At 44.5% G+C, this 15,372-nt stretch overlaps 2 protein-coding genes across 2 annotated transcripts in view; both read left to right on the forward strand.

Annotated features, from left to right (window-relative positions):
• The first annotated feature begins 270 nt into the window (after nucleotides 1-270).
• LOC134839565 (flotillin-1-like) overlaps nucleotides 271-15,372 on the forward strand; it is a 108,065-nt gene continuing 92,963 nt past the window's right edge. The window contains exon 1 of the mRNA XM_063855158.1: nucleotides 271-297. The gene's annotated coding sequence lies outside the window, so the exon portion shown is untranslated. The remainder of the gene's footprint in view (nucleotides 298-15,372) is intronic.
• Nucleotides 273-15,372, forward strand: part of LOC134839564 (flotillin-1-like) — a 62,333-nt gene continuing 47,233 nt past the window's right edge. The window contains exon 1 of the mRNA XM_063855154.1: nucleotides 273-296. The gene's annotated coding sequence lies outside the window, so the exon portion shown is untranslated. The remainder of the gene's footprint in view (nucleotides 297-15,372) is intronic.

Below are 15,372 nucleotides of genomic sequence, written 5' to 3' on the forward strand. Positions count from 1 at the left end.
TTGAAGAAATGTAACCCGTATCAATTTTAATTGAAAAGGACTTAAACACTTGTCATCTTCTTTTATCATTATCACTTCCATATCTAAAAAATTCCAAGGATTTTGACTGGAATACATGATGAAGGGATTCATGACTGTAACCTCGGTCACTATGATACTTTTGACCTTCTGATTACCATGGTTATAGGGCCTATTTTTCTTTAACCCCGTATGTGACTTAAGTAGGCGACTGTTACATCTTAATGAGAATAGAAACTTGTTGAGAATAGCCTAATTGTTGTGATAAACTTATTAAATAGATTTCTTTGTTCAAATTTACCGCTAGTGTGTTTTCATATCATATGCGCGCTGGGCTTTCCTCTTCTGGTTATCTTACTAAATCTCGCCGTCCCAGCCGTAGGCGAGTGAAGTTTCCCTGGCGTAACTAGACGCAAGAAGGAGTGAGCTGGTGAATCGACCTCCAAATCGACGTCAGCTTGTACCACTCCTTTCTTTTTTTTTCTTTTTTTTTTCATCGCCTTTGCCTCAGCAACTTTAAACCTATGTGAAAGTATTCATTAATCACCCCAAGGAGCTTCTTTTCTAGCCCCAGTTGTCTGTGTTTCGGGTTGATGCCGCAATTCCAGGCAAGACGCATCCCTGAGTTCTCACAGAAACTAGTTATCGGGACTTCAAGGGCCAAATATATCAAACCAGCTCTAGTAAAATCAACAATTCACTCCTACCGCGGCGCAACACTTCATGATCTGTTTGAAACAGTTTTACAATACAGACCAAAGCGCCTAAATACAGTAACAATAGTTGCTGGATACAATGACTACAGGCTGCATCCACAAGAATTAGAACAGCAGTGGAAAAACTTGATTAACCTCGTCACTAACAAGTTTCAGCCCAAGACACTGATCATCCCCAAAACAATTCAGAACTGTAATAATTCCGAAGTAAACCGCAAAATATATATTCATAATCATGTGCTGTTTAATTTGATAAATAGATTTGTACACCCCTATACACTTATTGTTTCGCCTAACCTCAATCTAAATCTAACCCCTCAAATGTTCTGCCGTGATGGCATCCATTTCTTGTTCTACGGTAATGATTTCTTTACAAATTTTCTTGCAAATTTAATCTATAAATTCTCTCGCTAACTTGACACCGCCGTCCTTGATAAAATGGCTACTCAAACACACTGCCTTATTTGTAAAAGCAGCCTGCGAGGCGGAGGTGTTTGGTGCTTCACATGCTCAGGCTACATGCATGTAAAATGCAGCGGCCTAGCCCGCAGCAGTGATCACTATGACGATTTCAGTTGTCATCGCTGCACCTCCCAATTTCATTCAGCTAACGACAAGCATGAATGCAATCCCCCAACCCTAGCTACAACCACGCTCCCCCAAATGCACTCTCACCCTTCCACTGCCCCATACTCACAAAACTCAGGAGAGTCTTCCACTATAGAACCCAGAACAATACAAGACCCATGGTCAAACCCCTGTCCAGAACTAATAGAAACCACCAGGAAAATATACACCGAAGTGGTCCACTGGAAACCGGTCTTTATGATCTTGTCAAAAAATAAAGTTGGTTATAACTTTATTGAAACCCTCAATAGAACTTTGAACAGCCTAATAGAAAACAAGGAAAATACCTTCGCAATGCACGCAGCAATGATTTTTCCAAACTTATTACTGTGCAAAACAAAGTCCGAAATTGATGGATCTTTATCCAAAACAATAGCAAGGCGACTTAAGCAATGGCAAGACGGAGACCTGGATGGACTATATAACGAAAAAAAAGGCGCTGCAAATGCGCTTGTTGAAAGGAAGTAGAAGATAAATTGAAACTGAAGCACAAAAGTTGAACAAACTAATGAACACTGGAAAAATATCAAGCGCAATTGCAAAACTAACAGACACATCTAAAGGCGTTCTTTCGCTCGACGAGATTGTCCAAGGTAAGACAGTTGAACAGACTCTCATAGAGAAACACCCACCATCTGAACCAATTAATGAGAACTATATTACACCAGTCTCAAACGAAACAATTCATTTCCATCCATCGATATTTGATCAGATAAACAGTCAACATATCAAGAAGGCAGCCATGAGAACGCACGGATCGCATGGACCATCTGGCCTCGATGCGAATGAATGGAGACGTATTCTAACACACTTCGGGCAACAATCAGTTGAAATTTCAAAAACAATTGCTAAAATTGCCAAAAAATTGGCCACAGAAGAACTAAATCCAGGACTAATGGAACCATATAACGCATGCAGATTAATACGCTTAGATAAGAATCCAGGGGTAAGACCCATAAGCATAGGAGAAGTTATGCGTAGGATAATAGGGCGAACAATAACTAAATGCCTAAAAAACGAACTCATGTCCCTCGGTTCAAACTACCAACTCTGCCTAGGACAAAAATGTGGCATTGAATATGCGATCCACACGCTAAGAGATCAATACAGCAAAACTGTTTTACTGATAGGTGCCGAAAACGCTTTCAACTCGCTGAACCGAAAGCTGGCATTAAAAAACATCGAAAATACCTGCCCTTCCCTTTTAACAGCGATTAAGAACTCCTACTCCAATCCATCTAAACTATTCGTTAACAAAAACAAAACAATCTACTCTCAAGAAGGGACAACCCAGGGGGATCCACTAGCATTGGCCATGTACGGTCTAGCCATAAAACCCCTCATAAAACTCTTATCAGTAGACGATGTAACCCGGAAATGGTACGCAGACGACGGAAACGCAGTCGGTAAATTAAGCAATCTATGAACCGTCCTCGATAAAATTGAATCACTGGGTAAATTTTTTGGCTACCACGTGAAAGCATCCAAATGCCAACTCATTGTCAAAGATGAAAATCTCTGTGAAGCTCAGAAAATTTTCGCAAATACAGGAATCACTATAAAGGCAGGAGCCCGAGTGCTTGGTTCAGTTATAGGAACAGAATCTGAATGTAAAAAGTTCCTCGAATTTCAACAGAATGAGCAAATCAAAATTTTGAAAAAACTAACCAAAATTGCTAAAACCTCCCCTCAAAGAGTTTATGCCTGCTATACTAAAAGAGTTCAAGAAAAGCTTTCATTTCTTGCCAGGACAACGCCTAACACTATGGAAAACTTAGAAATATGTGAAAATAATATCAAAGAACAATTATTACCTAACCTAGTCGGTAAAGACACTTTAAACCCCCAGTTCGGTGAGATATCTTCCTTACCCCTTAAAGTGGGCGGACTTAACATCAAGCTGCCATCCGATCATGAAAGCTACCTAGAATGGTCTAAGGAAACATCACTGGTACTGGAATCTCAAGATCCTATTACAGCAGTAACACAGCAAGAAAAAATATGTACGAAATGTAACATTCGCCCGGAGGTTACATATCGACGGAAAACAAAACTAAGTCTTAAGACGACTGGCTAGCGTCTAAACAGAGCTTTGCATGCTTTTCACCGTCTCTACCAAGCCAGTACTTTTCGGTGGTCTTTTCTAACATCGGGTCGACAAAAACGTTACTGCTTTCGGCTTCGGTCAAAACACTCAAATTAACTAGATTACATGCAGAAATAGTGAGCTCATGGCTGGGTCTCAGTATCCCCAGACCACGAGGTCACTCCTAAAAACAGGGCTACTACTATTTATTATATTACTATTGTTTTTGTTCAGTAGATAAAAATCATCATCTCCATCGAAGATAGATCAACCCTTTCCCCCAACTCCTAGCTTCTCATCCTTATCAAAATGAATCTAGATATCAATTAAATTCAAGTCAGGACATGACAGGAAGCTAAAAGTTTATGTAACAGGATAAAAGTTTCAGTTCCTTTACCCTTCCGGATTGATGAATCCGCTGGATCAAGCTCGTTAATCCTGATTTCCTCTTAATCCGGAAGGCCGTCTTTCACCCTTCACCGTTGCTCGCAACGGCCTTGCAACTATTGTAGCAGCACAATAGTTGCAACTCAGAGTGTTCTTCTGTTACTCTGTAACTAGTTGTCGTTTTTCAACCTCAATTTCGTAGTCGTTGTTAGCGCCGCTAATGTTGTTCTGTTTTTCTCTCTCGTTTTAGTCAAAATGGCCGTTTCTGACGTTTCTCAGAAATATGACGTCATAATTCGATTTTTTGAAACTTTAAAATACCAGAATATTCTAGCCCTCACCGTTTGGCCAATCGTTCCAATAACGTTCCTAATTCTTAATAATCATCAATCCGGAAGGCTTACTGCTAAAAATTCGAAATCTGCATAAATTGCATCTTTCACATTCTGGTCGAATGTCACATACTCCCCGGACAGTCCCGTCAATGTCCTCATTGAATCACGCAATGTTCGTAAAATGGTTACAGTGTCATCGAACAGAATTTATAAAATGCACGAAATTATTTTTATGCACGTCACATCGACTCACTGCAGATTACAAATGGCATCATACTACATCACTATAGCCTTCAAATTCTTTCATTAATCTGCACATTGAGGATATGACCTAAAATAAAACATATTTTCTGACTTCCAGTGTCAATGTCCCGATTAAAACTTTTTCTCTCTGATTTAAAAGGTGTTGGCTTGCAGGACAGTCCTGCCAACCAACAAGCTAAAATTATCCTACTACGCTTTTCCCTTCGGAAATCTTGCTTGTTATTGCCCGGAATATTAAAACTAAGAAACTTTGTGGTTAGAAAGAACAATGTAACAACCTCCCTCTTCAAAAGATTACTCAAGTCTTTCATGTCACCACAAAGTGATCAGTCTTCCTAAGTGATTAAAAACAATCATGCAGGCTGGAATATTTAAATATACTCTTCTCTTAAGCCTTTCTAAATAAATAATAAGTGTCTCTAAAGCCACTTCAGCTAAAATCAAAATGCAAATTTATAAATGCAACAATTTCAAAACTCAACTAAATGTTTCAGTTTTCAATTACAACTTGGTTGCTTGGTTTCTCACTTGAGTTTTTCACACACATAAATCAATTGTGAGTTTTAACTTTTCTTCATCACTCCTTTGTTTTCTTCTTTTTTTCGTCGTTTAGAAGTTCTAAAACTTCTAAATTCTTCTAATTTCGCTTCTTTTTTCATCTTGTCTTTCGGTCATTCGTCAATGTTCCATTTCTTCCTCCTGTGATACTGACTCCGCACTTTCGGTTTCCGTGTCTTGTTGCACATCGTTGGCTATCCTGACGCTGTTGGAAGCCGTCCTTCAACACTTCTGCTCTTCTACCCTCTGTTTACAGCAAGGAAAGTGATCCACGTTGGATTCTCTGTTCCTGCAGAAGCTGTTGTGGAGACACAACGTCACGTTTCTCTCCAAATCTTCTTTCAGCATCTCTGCCTTCTCATTTCCACTACGCTCACTCGTCCTGGAAATTCTTTTCACAGCGGTGGTCACTGCATTCCGATGAGTCACGAAAGCTCGCTTGAAAGCTCCTGCCCCAATGTCCAGCTGATATTCACTGTACACTCTGCCATGCTTCGACATATGCTTTTTCGCATACTCGTACAACCATGCAGTCATGTTAGCTCTGAACCATGGCATCAATCGTTTTCTTGCCCATATCTTCTTCACTTCCATCGGAATGTTTAGAATTTTGCACATTGTCTCAAAAAGATCTAAATCTTTTAGACAATCTAATTTCCGCAATTGTTCTCTCGTCGGCGCCTCCTGTCTATTATTTTCTCTCACATGAGCTTCCAGCCATCGTATCGCCATCATAACTCCCACTATCACTATTGTTACGGGCTGTGATGAATCTGGTAAACCCATGGAGAGCAGCTCTCCAGAGTCCCAGATCAACATCAGATTACTACGCTTGGGATACCACCAGGTCTGCAGCAAGCAGTGGCAAGGAAACTCGTCATACGTCAACATGATACTTCTCCAATTACGTTTTCCCGAAGCTTCCAGCAATAGTTCCACTTCCATCATCACTCGATGGACTTCATCATTCTCATCTACTGCATTGTAATCTGTGACAGTTGATCCTCTCTGTTTCTGTTTCTGTTTCTCAAAGTCACTGAAGTTCCCGCTCACATATCCCATGAACTTCTTTCCTAGTATTGACTCCAATTCTTCTTTGGTTCTCTCTGGGACTGCTGAGAACATCTTACATAGTAAATCGTAAGACTTTTCAGACATTCTCGCCAATCTCACACATTTCGGCACTGAGAAGGCTTGATCCACAATCGTTCTTGTACTCTTCACGTCCACAGCTACGAAATGTACAGGATATCTGCTCTTGCACATTGGAGCCAACGTTTAACCCACCAAATATCGTGCTCCTGTTGGTCTACAATAAGTTTCGCTGTGTCTGATGTTCATTTCTGTTTCTATTGCTTCCCTCCATTTTCCTATATACTTCTGCTCAGTCTGCAGAACTCCTGGGAATACTTCTACGCTGATGGCTGTGACCATCTCATGTTTCTGTTCTAGATTCAATAGTGACTCTAAAGAACCAAACATGCTGTAGAATACTAGTGCAGTCACTAGATTCACATCGGTTCCTCCATGGCAATCTGCTATCAGTTCCGTTTCCGTTCTTGCTTTCATCACTACATTTCCAAACAATACTGTCAATTGCTTGTGTTGTTTCTCCAGGGTCTTCACACAGTCTAGACCTCCACAAACGTGACCCTCCAGTCCACAGACTTCCGCCAGACAGCTACCAGGTTTGACCCAGTCTTCTGGTCCACAGCCAGGCAACTCCACTTTATCTTCTCCGTTGCTCCTAGAGGCTGTTATCATCACATTATATATGATGTTGAGGTCACGCAGGTTACAGTCTGCATTCAGTTCCCTCTGTATGTATTGTGTCGCCCGTAATATTGAGTCAGCGTTGGGACTAGGACACCATGATGGCCTCATCAATTCCCACACTGCCATCAAGCTCGTTCTCAGTAATTCATCTGAGAATCCCAACCCAAACTCCACTCTCTTGTCGGATTTTGGTACTGAAGGTGCAGTCACCTCTTCTTCCAAGACCAGTCCCAATTTGGCCTGTGGATTGTTAACGCTCTTAATCGTTACAATTCTGGATGTCCAGAATCTTAGTAACACCGCCTGCTCATAATCAAAGAAGCAATCGCGTATGTCTTCACTCAGGAAAGGATTGTACGCTATCCCTATGATCCCGGATACGTAGCTATATGACTTCTTCTTGATCTGTCCACAGTATTCACTGGATTTCAGCAATGCTCCCATAGATTCTTTAGTGAGTCTCAGCTCCTTGTTTGAGAATCTCCTGATTTCGTCTATCTTTTTCATGGGTTCCAATTCCTCAGGTTCTTTCATGTTCACCCTCATCGGTTTACTTTGCTGTATATCCAGCAGTGCTAGCAAGAATAAGGCTTTCGTTCGCTCATCGCCTTCCCTCAACATTTTAACACAAGTGTTTAAGGCAGGTACGGAAATCTGCTCTATCAGGAATCGAATGAAACAGAGAGCGTCTCTCCGCTTCGCACACGCTACTGCTGCTCCCTCCTGGACTATCAGATCCCTCTGACTCGTCATAAGGAAAACCTCCTCTTCTTTTGATCTCTTCCTTTCTTCTGAATCATATTCTTCTCGAGTCAGTCCCATCATGCACCAGGCGAACCTGAGTTGTAACTCTGTTCTTACGTAAGGTACTGCAACGAGAGCATGTATTCTTGGCGTAGTCCTCATTTCTTCTTCGAAATACCTCAATACTACTGCTTTCCATGGAAGGCTCACTAACTGCTCGATCGTTTCCGCCTGTACGTCAGACGACGCCAAAGTTCCTTACGCCTTCTGCTTGAGGGTGGTGCCTTGCAACATCATTTCCAGATAACCCTCCATGGCTTTTTCGTCTTCCAGGGCCATTACATACCCTCTAGCCGAGTTTCGGTATTCCAACATCTCCATGTATCCACCGGTGGGTTCATCTATCGACACAGTCTCAGACACTGTTAGTCGGTTGTATTCCACTGGTGTTAGTTGTCCTGCGACACTTCCCTTTCCATGAATCATGGGAGATGGCTTGAAGTCCCTCATTTTGCTCTCTCCACATTGGCTGAGTATTTCCATTTCTAAAGTTGCTCCAGTCAGAGTGCGGTCACTTCTTTTGGATTTATAACCGGTTGACTTTATCCCCGCCATGACAATGGGTGGCACCATCGCTATATCAGTTAATACTCTATCTGTGCCAGACAATTGATAATCACCTTGCCCCAAATCCATGACCTCCTCGACTCGCTTCCTTTTCGCTGAGTTACCAGCTTTCATCAATATTTCTGAATCCACTTTCGTCTTTCCAATTCTCCTCGGCATCACTCTGCTGCCTAACTTCATTTTCATCGCATTGATTTTATCTATCACCATTTTCGATCGCATCGTCCCTCTCCTGGTTCTTGACAGGTACACCACCTCTCCTTCATCGTCCTGCGGTGTCATCTTGATGGGAGATTCGCTTCACTCTCATCAGTGGCTGAGTCGATCAATAACTCACTCAATCTCCCTTCACACTCATCAAGCTTGTCAAGTACTTCTCTCATCAAGGGTTGATTGAGACCTGTTTTGAGGATGGACTGGGTCCCATAGCTCTGAATCACGGTCCAGACTTCTTCCATAAACGCCACTCTGTCCAGCTTACATCCCGTCCTACTCTCGTGGTCTCGGTGATGTACTTCCCATTCTTCTTCGGGCAGCGTTCCCAAGAAAGTACTCTGGCTGAGGCCTCTATTCTTCTCCTCCGAGGTGATTCCATGAGGATTCTCTGGTCGTTTTTTCTTGAATTGCCAGTAGAGCTGCTCTCCGGCAAATTCTGTTTCATTTCCATAAAGGCTGATGGAGGCTCCAGTGTCGAGGTGCCTTCATCCGCTGGCTCAGTCGCCTCCAACGTATCTGCATTATTCTCAAGATCACTGAAGATGTTAAAATCCAGGCTGGATGTTGCTCCTGTCGATGCCCTGTCGTCTTCCCCACCAGCTTGATCTTGTTGCATGGGTTCTTCGGTTTGACGACTTCCACCCTGTCCGTCATTTCCTTCTGACTTATCTTTGTTCGGGCTCACTGGTCCTTGTTCGTCATTGTCGGCTTCTTCCTGAAATTTCGGTATGAGCAGTGTACCGGCCGATTTATCTTCTTCTTCTCCATGGACCACTTTGGTTTCTTCACAGCCGAAGGGTGCTAGGAAGGTTCTCGTCTGCAGTACTCCTCCCAATTTCATCTCCTGTTTTACGCTAGTCAGGATTAATGAGGCTTCAGGCAATTCTGTCCTGCCTCTCATTCTCATCGGAGCTAAGCCTAGTCCCTTCCATTCCTCATCAAATCTTCCAGGCTTGGGAGTAGCGGCGTTGCTTATTCGCCTTCTCGTCGCTTGATCCGTGTATGCAAATCGTGTGTACTGTAACACGGCGGCATTTCTCCCCGCGAAGTATGGATCCATCGTTCCCGAGAAATTCCCTACTCTCCTTTCATTGGTTTCGAATGCTCTCAACCTAGGAGTTTGTACCACGGAGACTGCTCCGAGCAAAATCCTTCTTATCAGAGGGAATTCAGGGATTGCCTCCGGTAGCTTCTTGTAATCGCCCCAGTCCTTCGTCTCTTCTCTCACTTTGTGATATGCTGCAGTGAAACGAGGCACTCTGGTTATTTCACCATTCGTTTTGTCATAGGGTCTCAGATTCCAAAGCTTTGGAAACACCTCGATGTGTCCTCTTTCTACATCTCCCAGCCGGTCACGGAAGTGATCGTCAAAATTGATGACTGTCATCTCTGGCTCCGATATTTTCGCAAACAACAGATCTTCACTCATGAGCTCCCGCAATGTGTGCTGCTCACACCAGTTCAGTGTACTACCGTCCACCGCCGATATGAGGTTCAGGTGCAGCACCGACCTCCTATATGCTTCCACTTTAACGTCAGGGAACGCAAACGTGACCGCTGGTCCATAGATCACTGTCACGAACTCCGTGACTCCTCTGATCAGCGCCAAGGGATCGGTCCTCATAGCCAAGCTCAGATCCGTTAATAGCGGCATGCCTCCAACATGTCGTCTAACATCTTCCTCTCTTTCAATCGTCTCATCTTCTCCCGTTCCAAAGCGATTTTGCTGCAAGAGATATTGGATAAGAGTGTGTCTCAGGTCTCTTATTTTGTTCCACGAGTCCGTGGATTTCTTCATATCCAAGTTCCTCACTCTCTCTTTCATCTGCTCTGGACAACGTGCCAGTTTCATTAGTCCTCCCAAGTTTCCGTGGGTAATTGCGATCAATGTCAGAAGTCCATCTAGCCGCAGGTTCTGTATTCCATCGGTGAGCAGTAACGCCGGTCCTTTCACGAAACTCTCCGCACCGAATGTCACGAACAAGGCTATTAGTTCCACTATCGATACTCTCACTACTGCTTGGAGGAATTCCTTTATCAAATAGTGCGAGACTTTCGGGTAAACTTTTGCCAAGAAGGACGCGGTCCATCCGGCTCCCAACCCTTCTAGCATGCTGTCTGTCCTTTCAAATCCCTCCTGTCTCTTCACTTCCTGGGTTCAGAAGGTTTCCAGAGTAACCTGACACATTCTGTTCACAAACTCAGCGGTCTTTTCTCCGGCATTTTCCGCCAAGTTCACCTCCTTCAACAAGTAGGCATGTATCTTCGTGATTATTACGGGGCCTTGCTGAAAAGCATCTGCACCCAATGCCGTTACTCTAGGGTTCAGGTGTAGCCACTGGTTGGCTTCCGGCTTGGTTCTCAGAACCATCGCCTCCAGATGAGCTCTCGTCTCTAGTGAATTTTTTCTTCTTGTGTCTTCACTTGCCACTTCCATTGCTCGGAACCATAAGTCGTTGGACATTGCCGTGATCACTCGTTGGTCGTCGTCTATTCCCGGTTTCAGTTTGAGTTGTCGACTGAAATTGGACAGTTCCAACCCCAGCACTTCGTCCAACACTAACATGTGTAGCGCGTGGTCCTTGAATCCTCTCATCGCGTTTGAGATATCTGACCATACTGCAGACAGTTCAGCCTTAAGTGGCCTCAGGTTCTCCATTTCTATCATGCGATTCGGGGCCGATATGATCACATCATATTTTCCTTCCGAAAGTAAGGCTACCATTGCATACACAAACTTCAGTCCATCCGGGAGATGTGCATATCCCGGAGACAACGCAAATACTACTTTCAATGCCACTTTTTTGAACGACCCCTCCTTCGTCGCATCCACCACTTCACCCATCGACTCCAGGATGTCTTTTATCGCGGGCCATACTGCGTTTTCTGCTGTTGCAGGATCTCTGAGCCTGCTCAGAAAACCTCTACTGTGTAGATGGTCATTGATACCAGCAAACACAATCGTAACTGGGTTCATTTCTGTCTGCCTTTGTACCCCTATAGCCAAAGATACTGATTGCAATAGGTCTAGGTCAACCGCGGCCAACATTATGACGTCCGGCCAAAACAAAGACTTGGAGGTGTACACGAACTCTGAATTCGCTACTACCATGATCTTGGCCTTCCTCATCTCTGCTTTGTCATAAGCGGCGAAGATGGTCTCATCTTTCTTTATCGCTGTCAATCCGCCATATCTCTGGGCATCATCATCTTGGTTCACTAGTTTTGGGTACACTCTCTCCTTCACATGACCAGGTGGTGTCGTCAGCTGCCTGAATATCTTCACGTGTTGTCCAATCGGCGCTCTCGCCGTCAGGAATCTTCCTGGTATCTCTTCACGATTCCCCTCATCATGGTTCAATCTCACATCTTGCAACGGTCTCGCATTCACTGGTCCCATCGTGTTGTTAGAGGGCAGTCCCTCCAAATCAGCAAATCTCAAAGCCGTCGTGGAGCTGAAATTTATGCTAGCGGCTATCAACCAGTCTACGCCGGTTATTGAGTATAATCTGTTTACGGATAGCGTCGCTCCATTCAGCATCCTCCTCGCATCTTCGATGAAGCTTACTCTCTGGAGATCCAGCTTCATTAGTTCGTCTTTGTATATATGCCAGGGAGACGGTATGGATCTCGACCACAACAATGAGCCTCTGCTCGGTCTCTCCTCTCGATTGGTACTCGTCGTCTCCGATCTAGTGTCCGATCTAGATGTGCCTGCTGCCTCTTCGATTGGTTGGTTGACAGGTCCTATTCTTCTCCTAGGATGAATAGTCCTCCTCATCGGTGCTTCTCCCAACCAATCCTGTACGTCTGTTCTTCGACCTGGTTCGCTGGAGCTTTGTTGCCGGTAATTCGTGACGGCTGGGACCGTACCCAAGCGTGTTTCCAGGCTAGGAGGCACAAAGGTCGTAATCACCGCATCACTCACCGTTCCCTCTTCCTTCAGCACTCCTGTGTCAAAGAGTTCTGCTTCCAGCTCATCCAACCGTTCTTGGAAGACTCGATTCAACCAAGCTTGTCCTTCGATACTGTCGAAGTGGATGCCATCCGTGGTCAGTCTGGCCTGATCCATGGCTCTCAACTCATGTTCAACTCATGATGGCTCTCTCGCGTTCATTGTCACCGTGCAAACGGTCAGTACCGCGCAACTGAACTTCTGCCAGAGAGTAGTAAACAAACACACCATCATTGACTCCCACAGTGCTTCCTGCTCGTCTGAACCTCTGAAGATATCATTCGTCCCAACTAAGATCATCACATTGGGAATCTTCCCTGGATTCATCAGTTCCACCATCCGATATAATTGGGCTATCGTCGCGCCTCCAAAGGCCATCACCGTGGTGACCCACGAGGTCCTCAAATTCGACAGCACTCTGACTAAGCTGTCTCCCAATATCAGATGAGATGTCCCGAGTGGTGGTTGCTGCAGGTTCACAGCCGGGCTCCAGGTAGCTCGATTGAAGCAGGCCCTCGGATCTGTCTCCGGAACTCCCGTGAAATTATATTTCAATTGATTATTCTTCTGCACGTCTATTAAGCGAGACACTTTCTTCGCTGGCATCTTTCGTACTTTCCTCTCTGGGATTCTCGAGCTCCCCATGAGTGGTGTCACGTTACTTATCCCTTGTCTGATCACGGTCTGGGAGAGTCGTACTCTGCCCGTATCGTCAATCGTTCCATAGAGTGCAGTCACCCCGGAACCTGGCGCATTCTTGTTAGCGACCAGTCGTCCAGCTGTCTCTATCAGCTTCCTCACTGTCTGTTCTACGACGAGATCACCCAAGGTGTCACTAGGATCCGGGATTGTTACTCGATTTGTCTCTGCTGGAAGCTCTCTCTCATTTGTTTGACTCATTTCTCGAGGCGTCAAGAGCTCCATCGGGGACTGCCCACGAGGAATATCCCTTGCAGGTATCACTTTCTCCACGGCCGTTGTCAACGCCACCTGCTCAGATCGCTCTTTGTATTCCTGCCTTAAGTGCTCGATCTCTTGACCCTGCTTTTTGTTGCAGTCTTCAAACAACTTTCTCCACATGTCCCGATCTTCCTCCATCTGGAGCATGCTTTTGATCATCTCGTCCAGCTCCTTCTTCGTACTTCTCAGCTGATCGTTCATCTCGTCCAGATCTTGTATGGTTTGGTTCGTCTGAACCTTTTAAGCTACTTTCGCCCTTTTTGGTGGCACAGCTGCTCTCAGTGGTGAACCAGACGAGGTCGCCTCGCTGTTCATCTCCCGATGCATTCTCGTCAGCCCAGGTTTAGGCTTAGAGGGCATTGGCATCTCACCTGGTTGGTAAGTCCTAGAACTTCCCAATCCAGGCTCATTCGCCAAGTCACTCCCTCAGAGAGCCCCGTTTCTCCACCTCATCACTCTCATGTTCGGTCGGTCTAGTACTCCTCTTTCTCCATATGCTGCCATCAACAGGACTTCCGTGGGCGGTCCCCACGGTTGTCGTGCCCCAAGATGTTGATCAGGGCGGTCAGCAACATGACCACCTCTGGGTCCTCCAGAGCGAAGTCTCGTTCGATCAGCCGACGATAGATCGCATCTACCATCGGTCCCACATATGCCTCTGCCAGGTCCATCAATTCATCCAGGTTGAAGTTGTCCATTCTATTCTTTTCAAGTTTGATTTGATTCGATTCGATATCTGACTCAAGTGAGTAATTTAAATGATCAATCAGGATCTAGAAAAGAAATCACGAATGTCACACTTGTCAGTTTCACCTTAACATATATCGTTAAAATTTGCTTAAAGACAGTTCAGATAAAAGATATTTATCCTAAAATTTATTAAAATCAATTGGTTTCTAAAATTTTGGAATTCGACCTAAGATTGGACCGTCCAAACTTTGGATCTATTCCCAAGATCGTCATTTAGTTGTTCATGGTCACTAACCCCTACTTACCCACGATCTTAATAACCTAACACATAACATAACATAACATAACATAACATAACACACATATCACATATTACATACAGCTTAGTCTTTGGCCTAACACCCTCTCGCACATCACTCAGCCTATACTTAAGTAATATTTCTTATGTAGATATACTTGTATGTTCGTATCAGAGAATATCACGTGTACAAGCGCGTACAATTTCCGAGGATGCAGTCTTCCTCTGTTTGGATCGTACACTGGAAGCGAGAGCTCCTTCACGTCCATTTCCACAAGGAAGTCCCTCAGCCTCGTCAAAGACAAGACTAAATTTTCTGGGTCCACGTGCTGCTTCTCTGTCGCCCTCGTTACCAAGAAGCATAAGTACTTTCCCGGTATCTGCGACACCGCCGGAGGTAAGGCTGCTACGCCCCCTATCCCTGGTCTTTGCTTCCAAAGGAATTCCACGTTTTTGTATTCCCTCTTAAAATCTGCCGCTAGCGCTGTCCTAAAACTCATGTGTGCGGTGATCGCTATCGCACATGTTCTGTTTGTGAGTATGAAATCACTGTCTGTTAGTATTATGTTACTAGAATATTCATTTGGTAAATTAAAATATGACTCAACTGCCCTGCCTATGTCAGGTTTCTTAGGTTTTTCGCCTGTTTCTGCTTCTAAGTCTCCTGTTTCTCTTGCTATTCTCAATTTTTTTATTATCAAGTTTTCAGTGTGGGTAAGTCTTCTGTCGATGGATTGTGTGGCTTGATGTTCTCGTAGTGGGCGGCTCGGCCAGTACTCAGTCTATGAAAGCGTCCCTCCTGGTGCACCTCTGTAATCATGAAAGGTCCCCTCCACTTTTTTAGAAGCTTCTTTGTCCCTTTCGGTGGTATAACGTTCTGAAATACCCATACGCAGTCTCCCACCGAGTAAGCTTTTGCACCAGCTGCTTTCTTGTCGAATTTTTTTCTCTGCCTTGCCTGTGCCTGCTGAGTGTTTCATCTACACAAATCGTTCAACTCCTGTTGGCGTCTGATCACATCCCTCACGTAGACCTGTGGGGACGTTTTCTTTCCCTCATATTCTGGGTAGAAGAAGGTTAAGGGTAAAGACTTTTCGTGTCCAGTTAGCATCATG

Source organism: Symsagittifera roscoffensis, chromosome 2, assembly GCF_963678635.1.
Source record: "Symsagittifera roscoffensis chromosome 2, txSymRosc1.1, whole genome shotgun sequence".
NCBI lineage: Eukaryota > Metazoa > Xenacoelomorpha > Acoela > Convolutidae > Symsagittifera > Symsagittifera roscoffensis.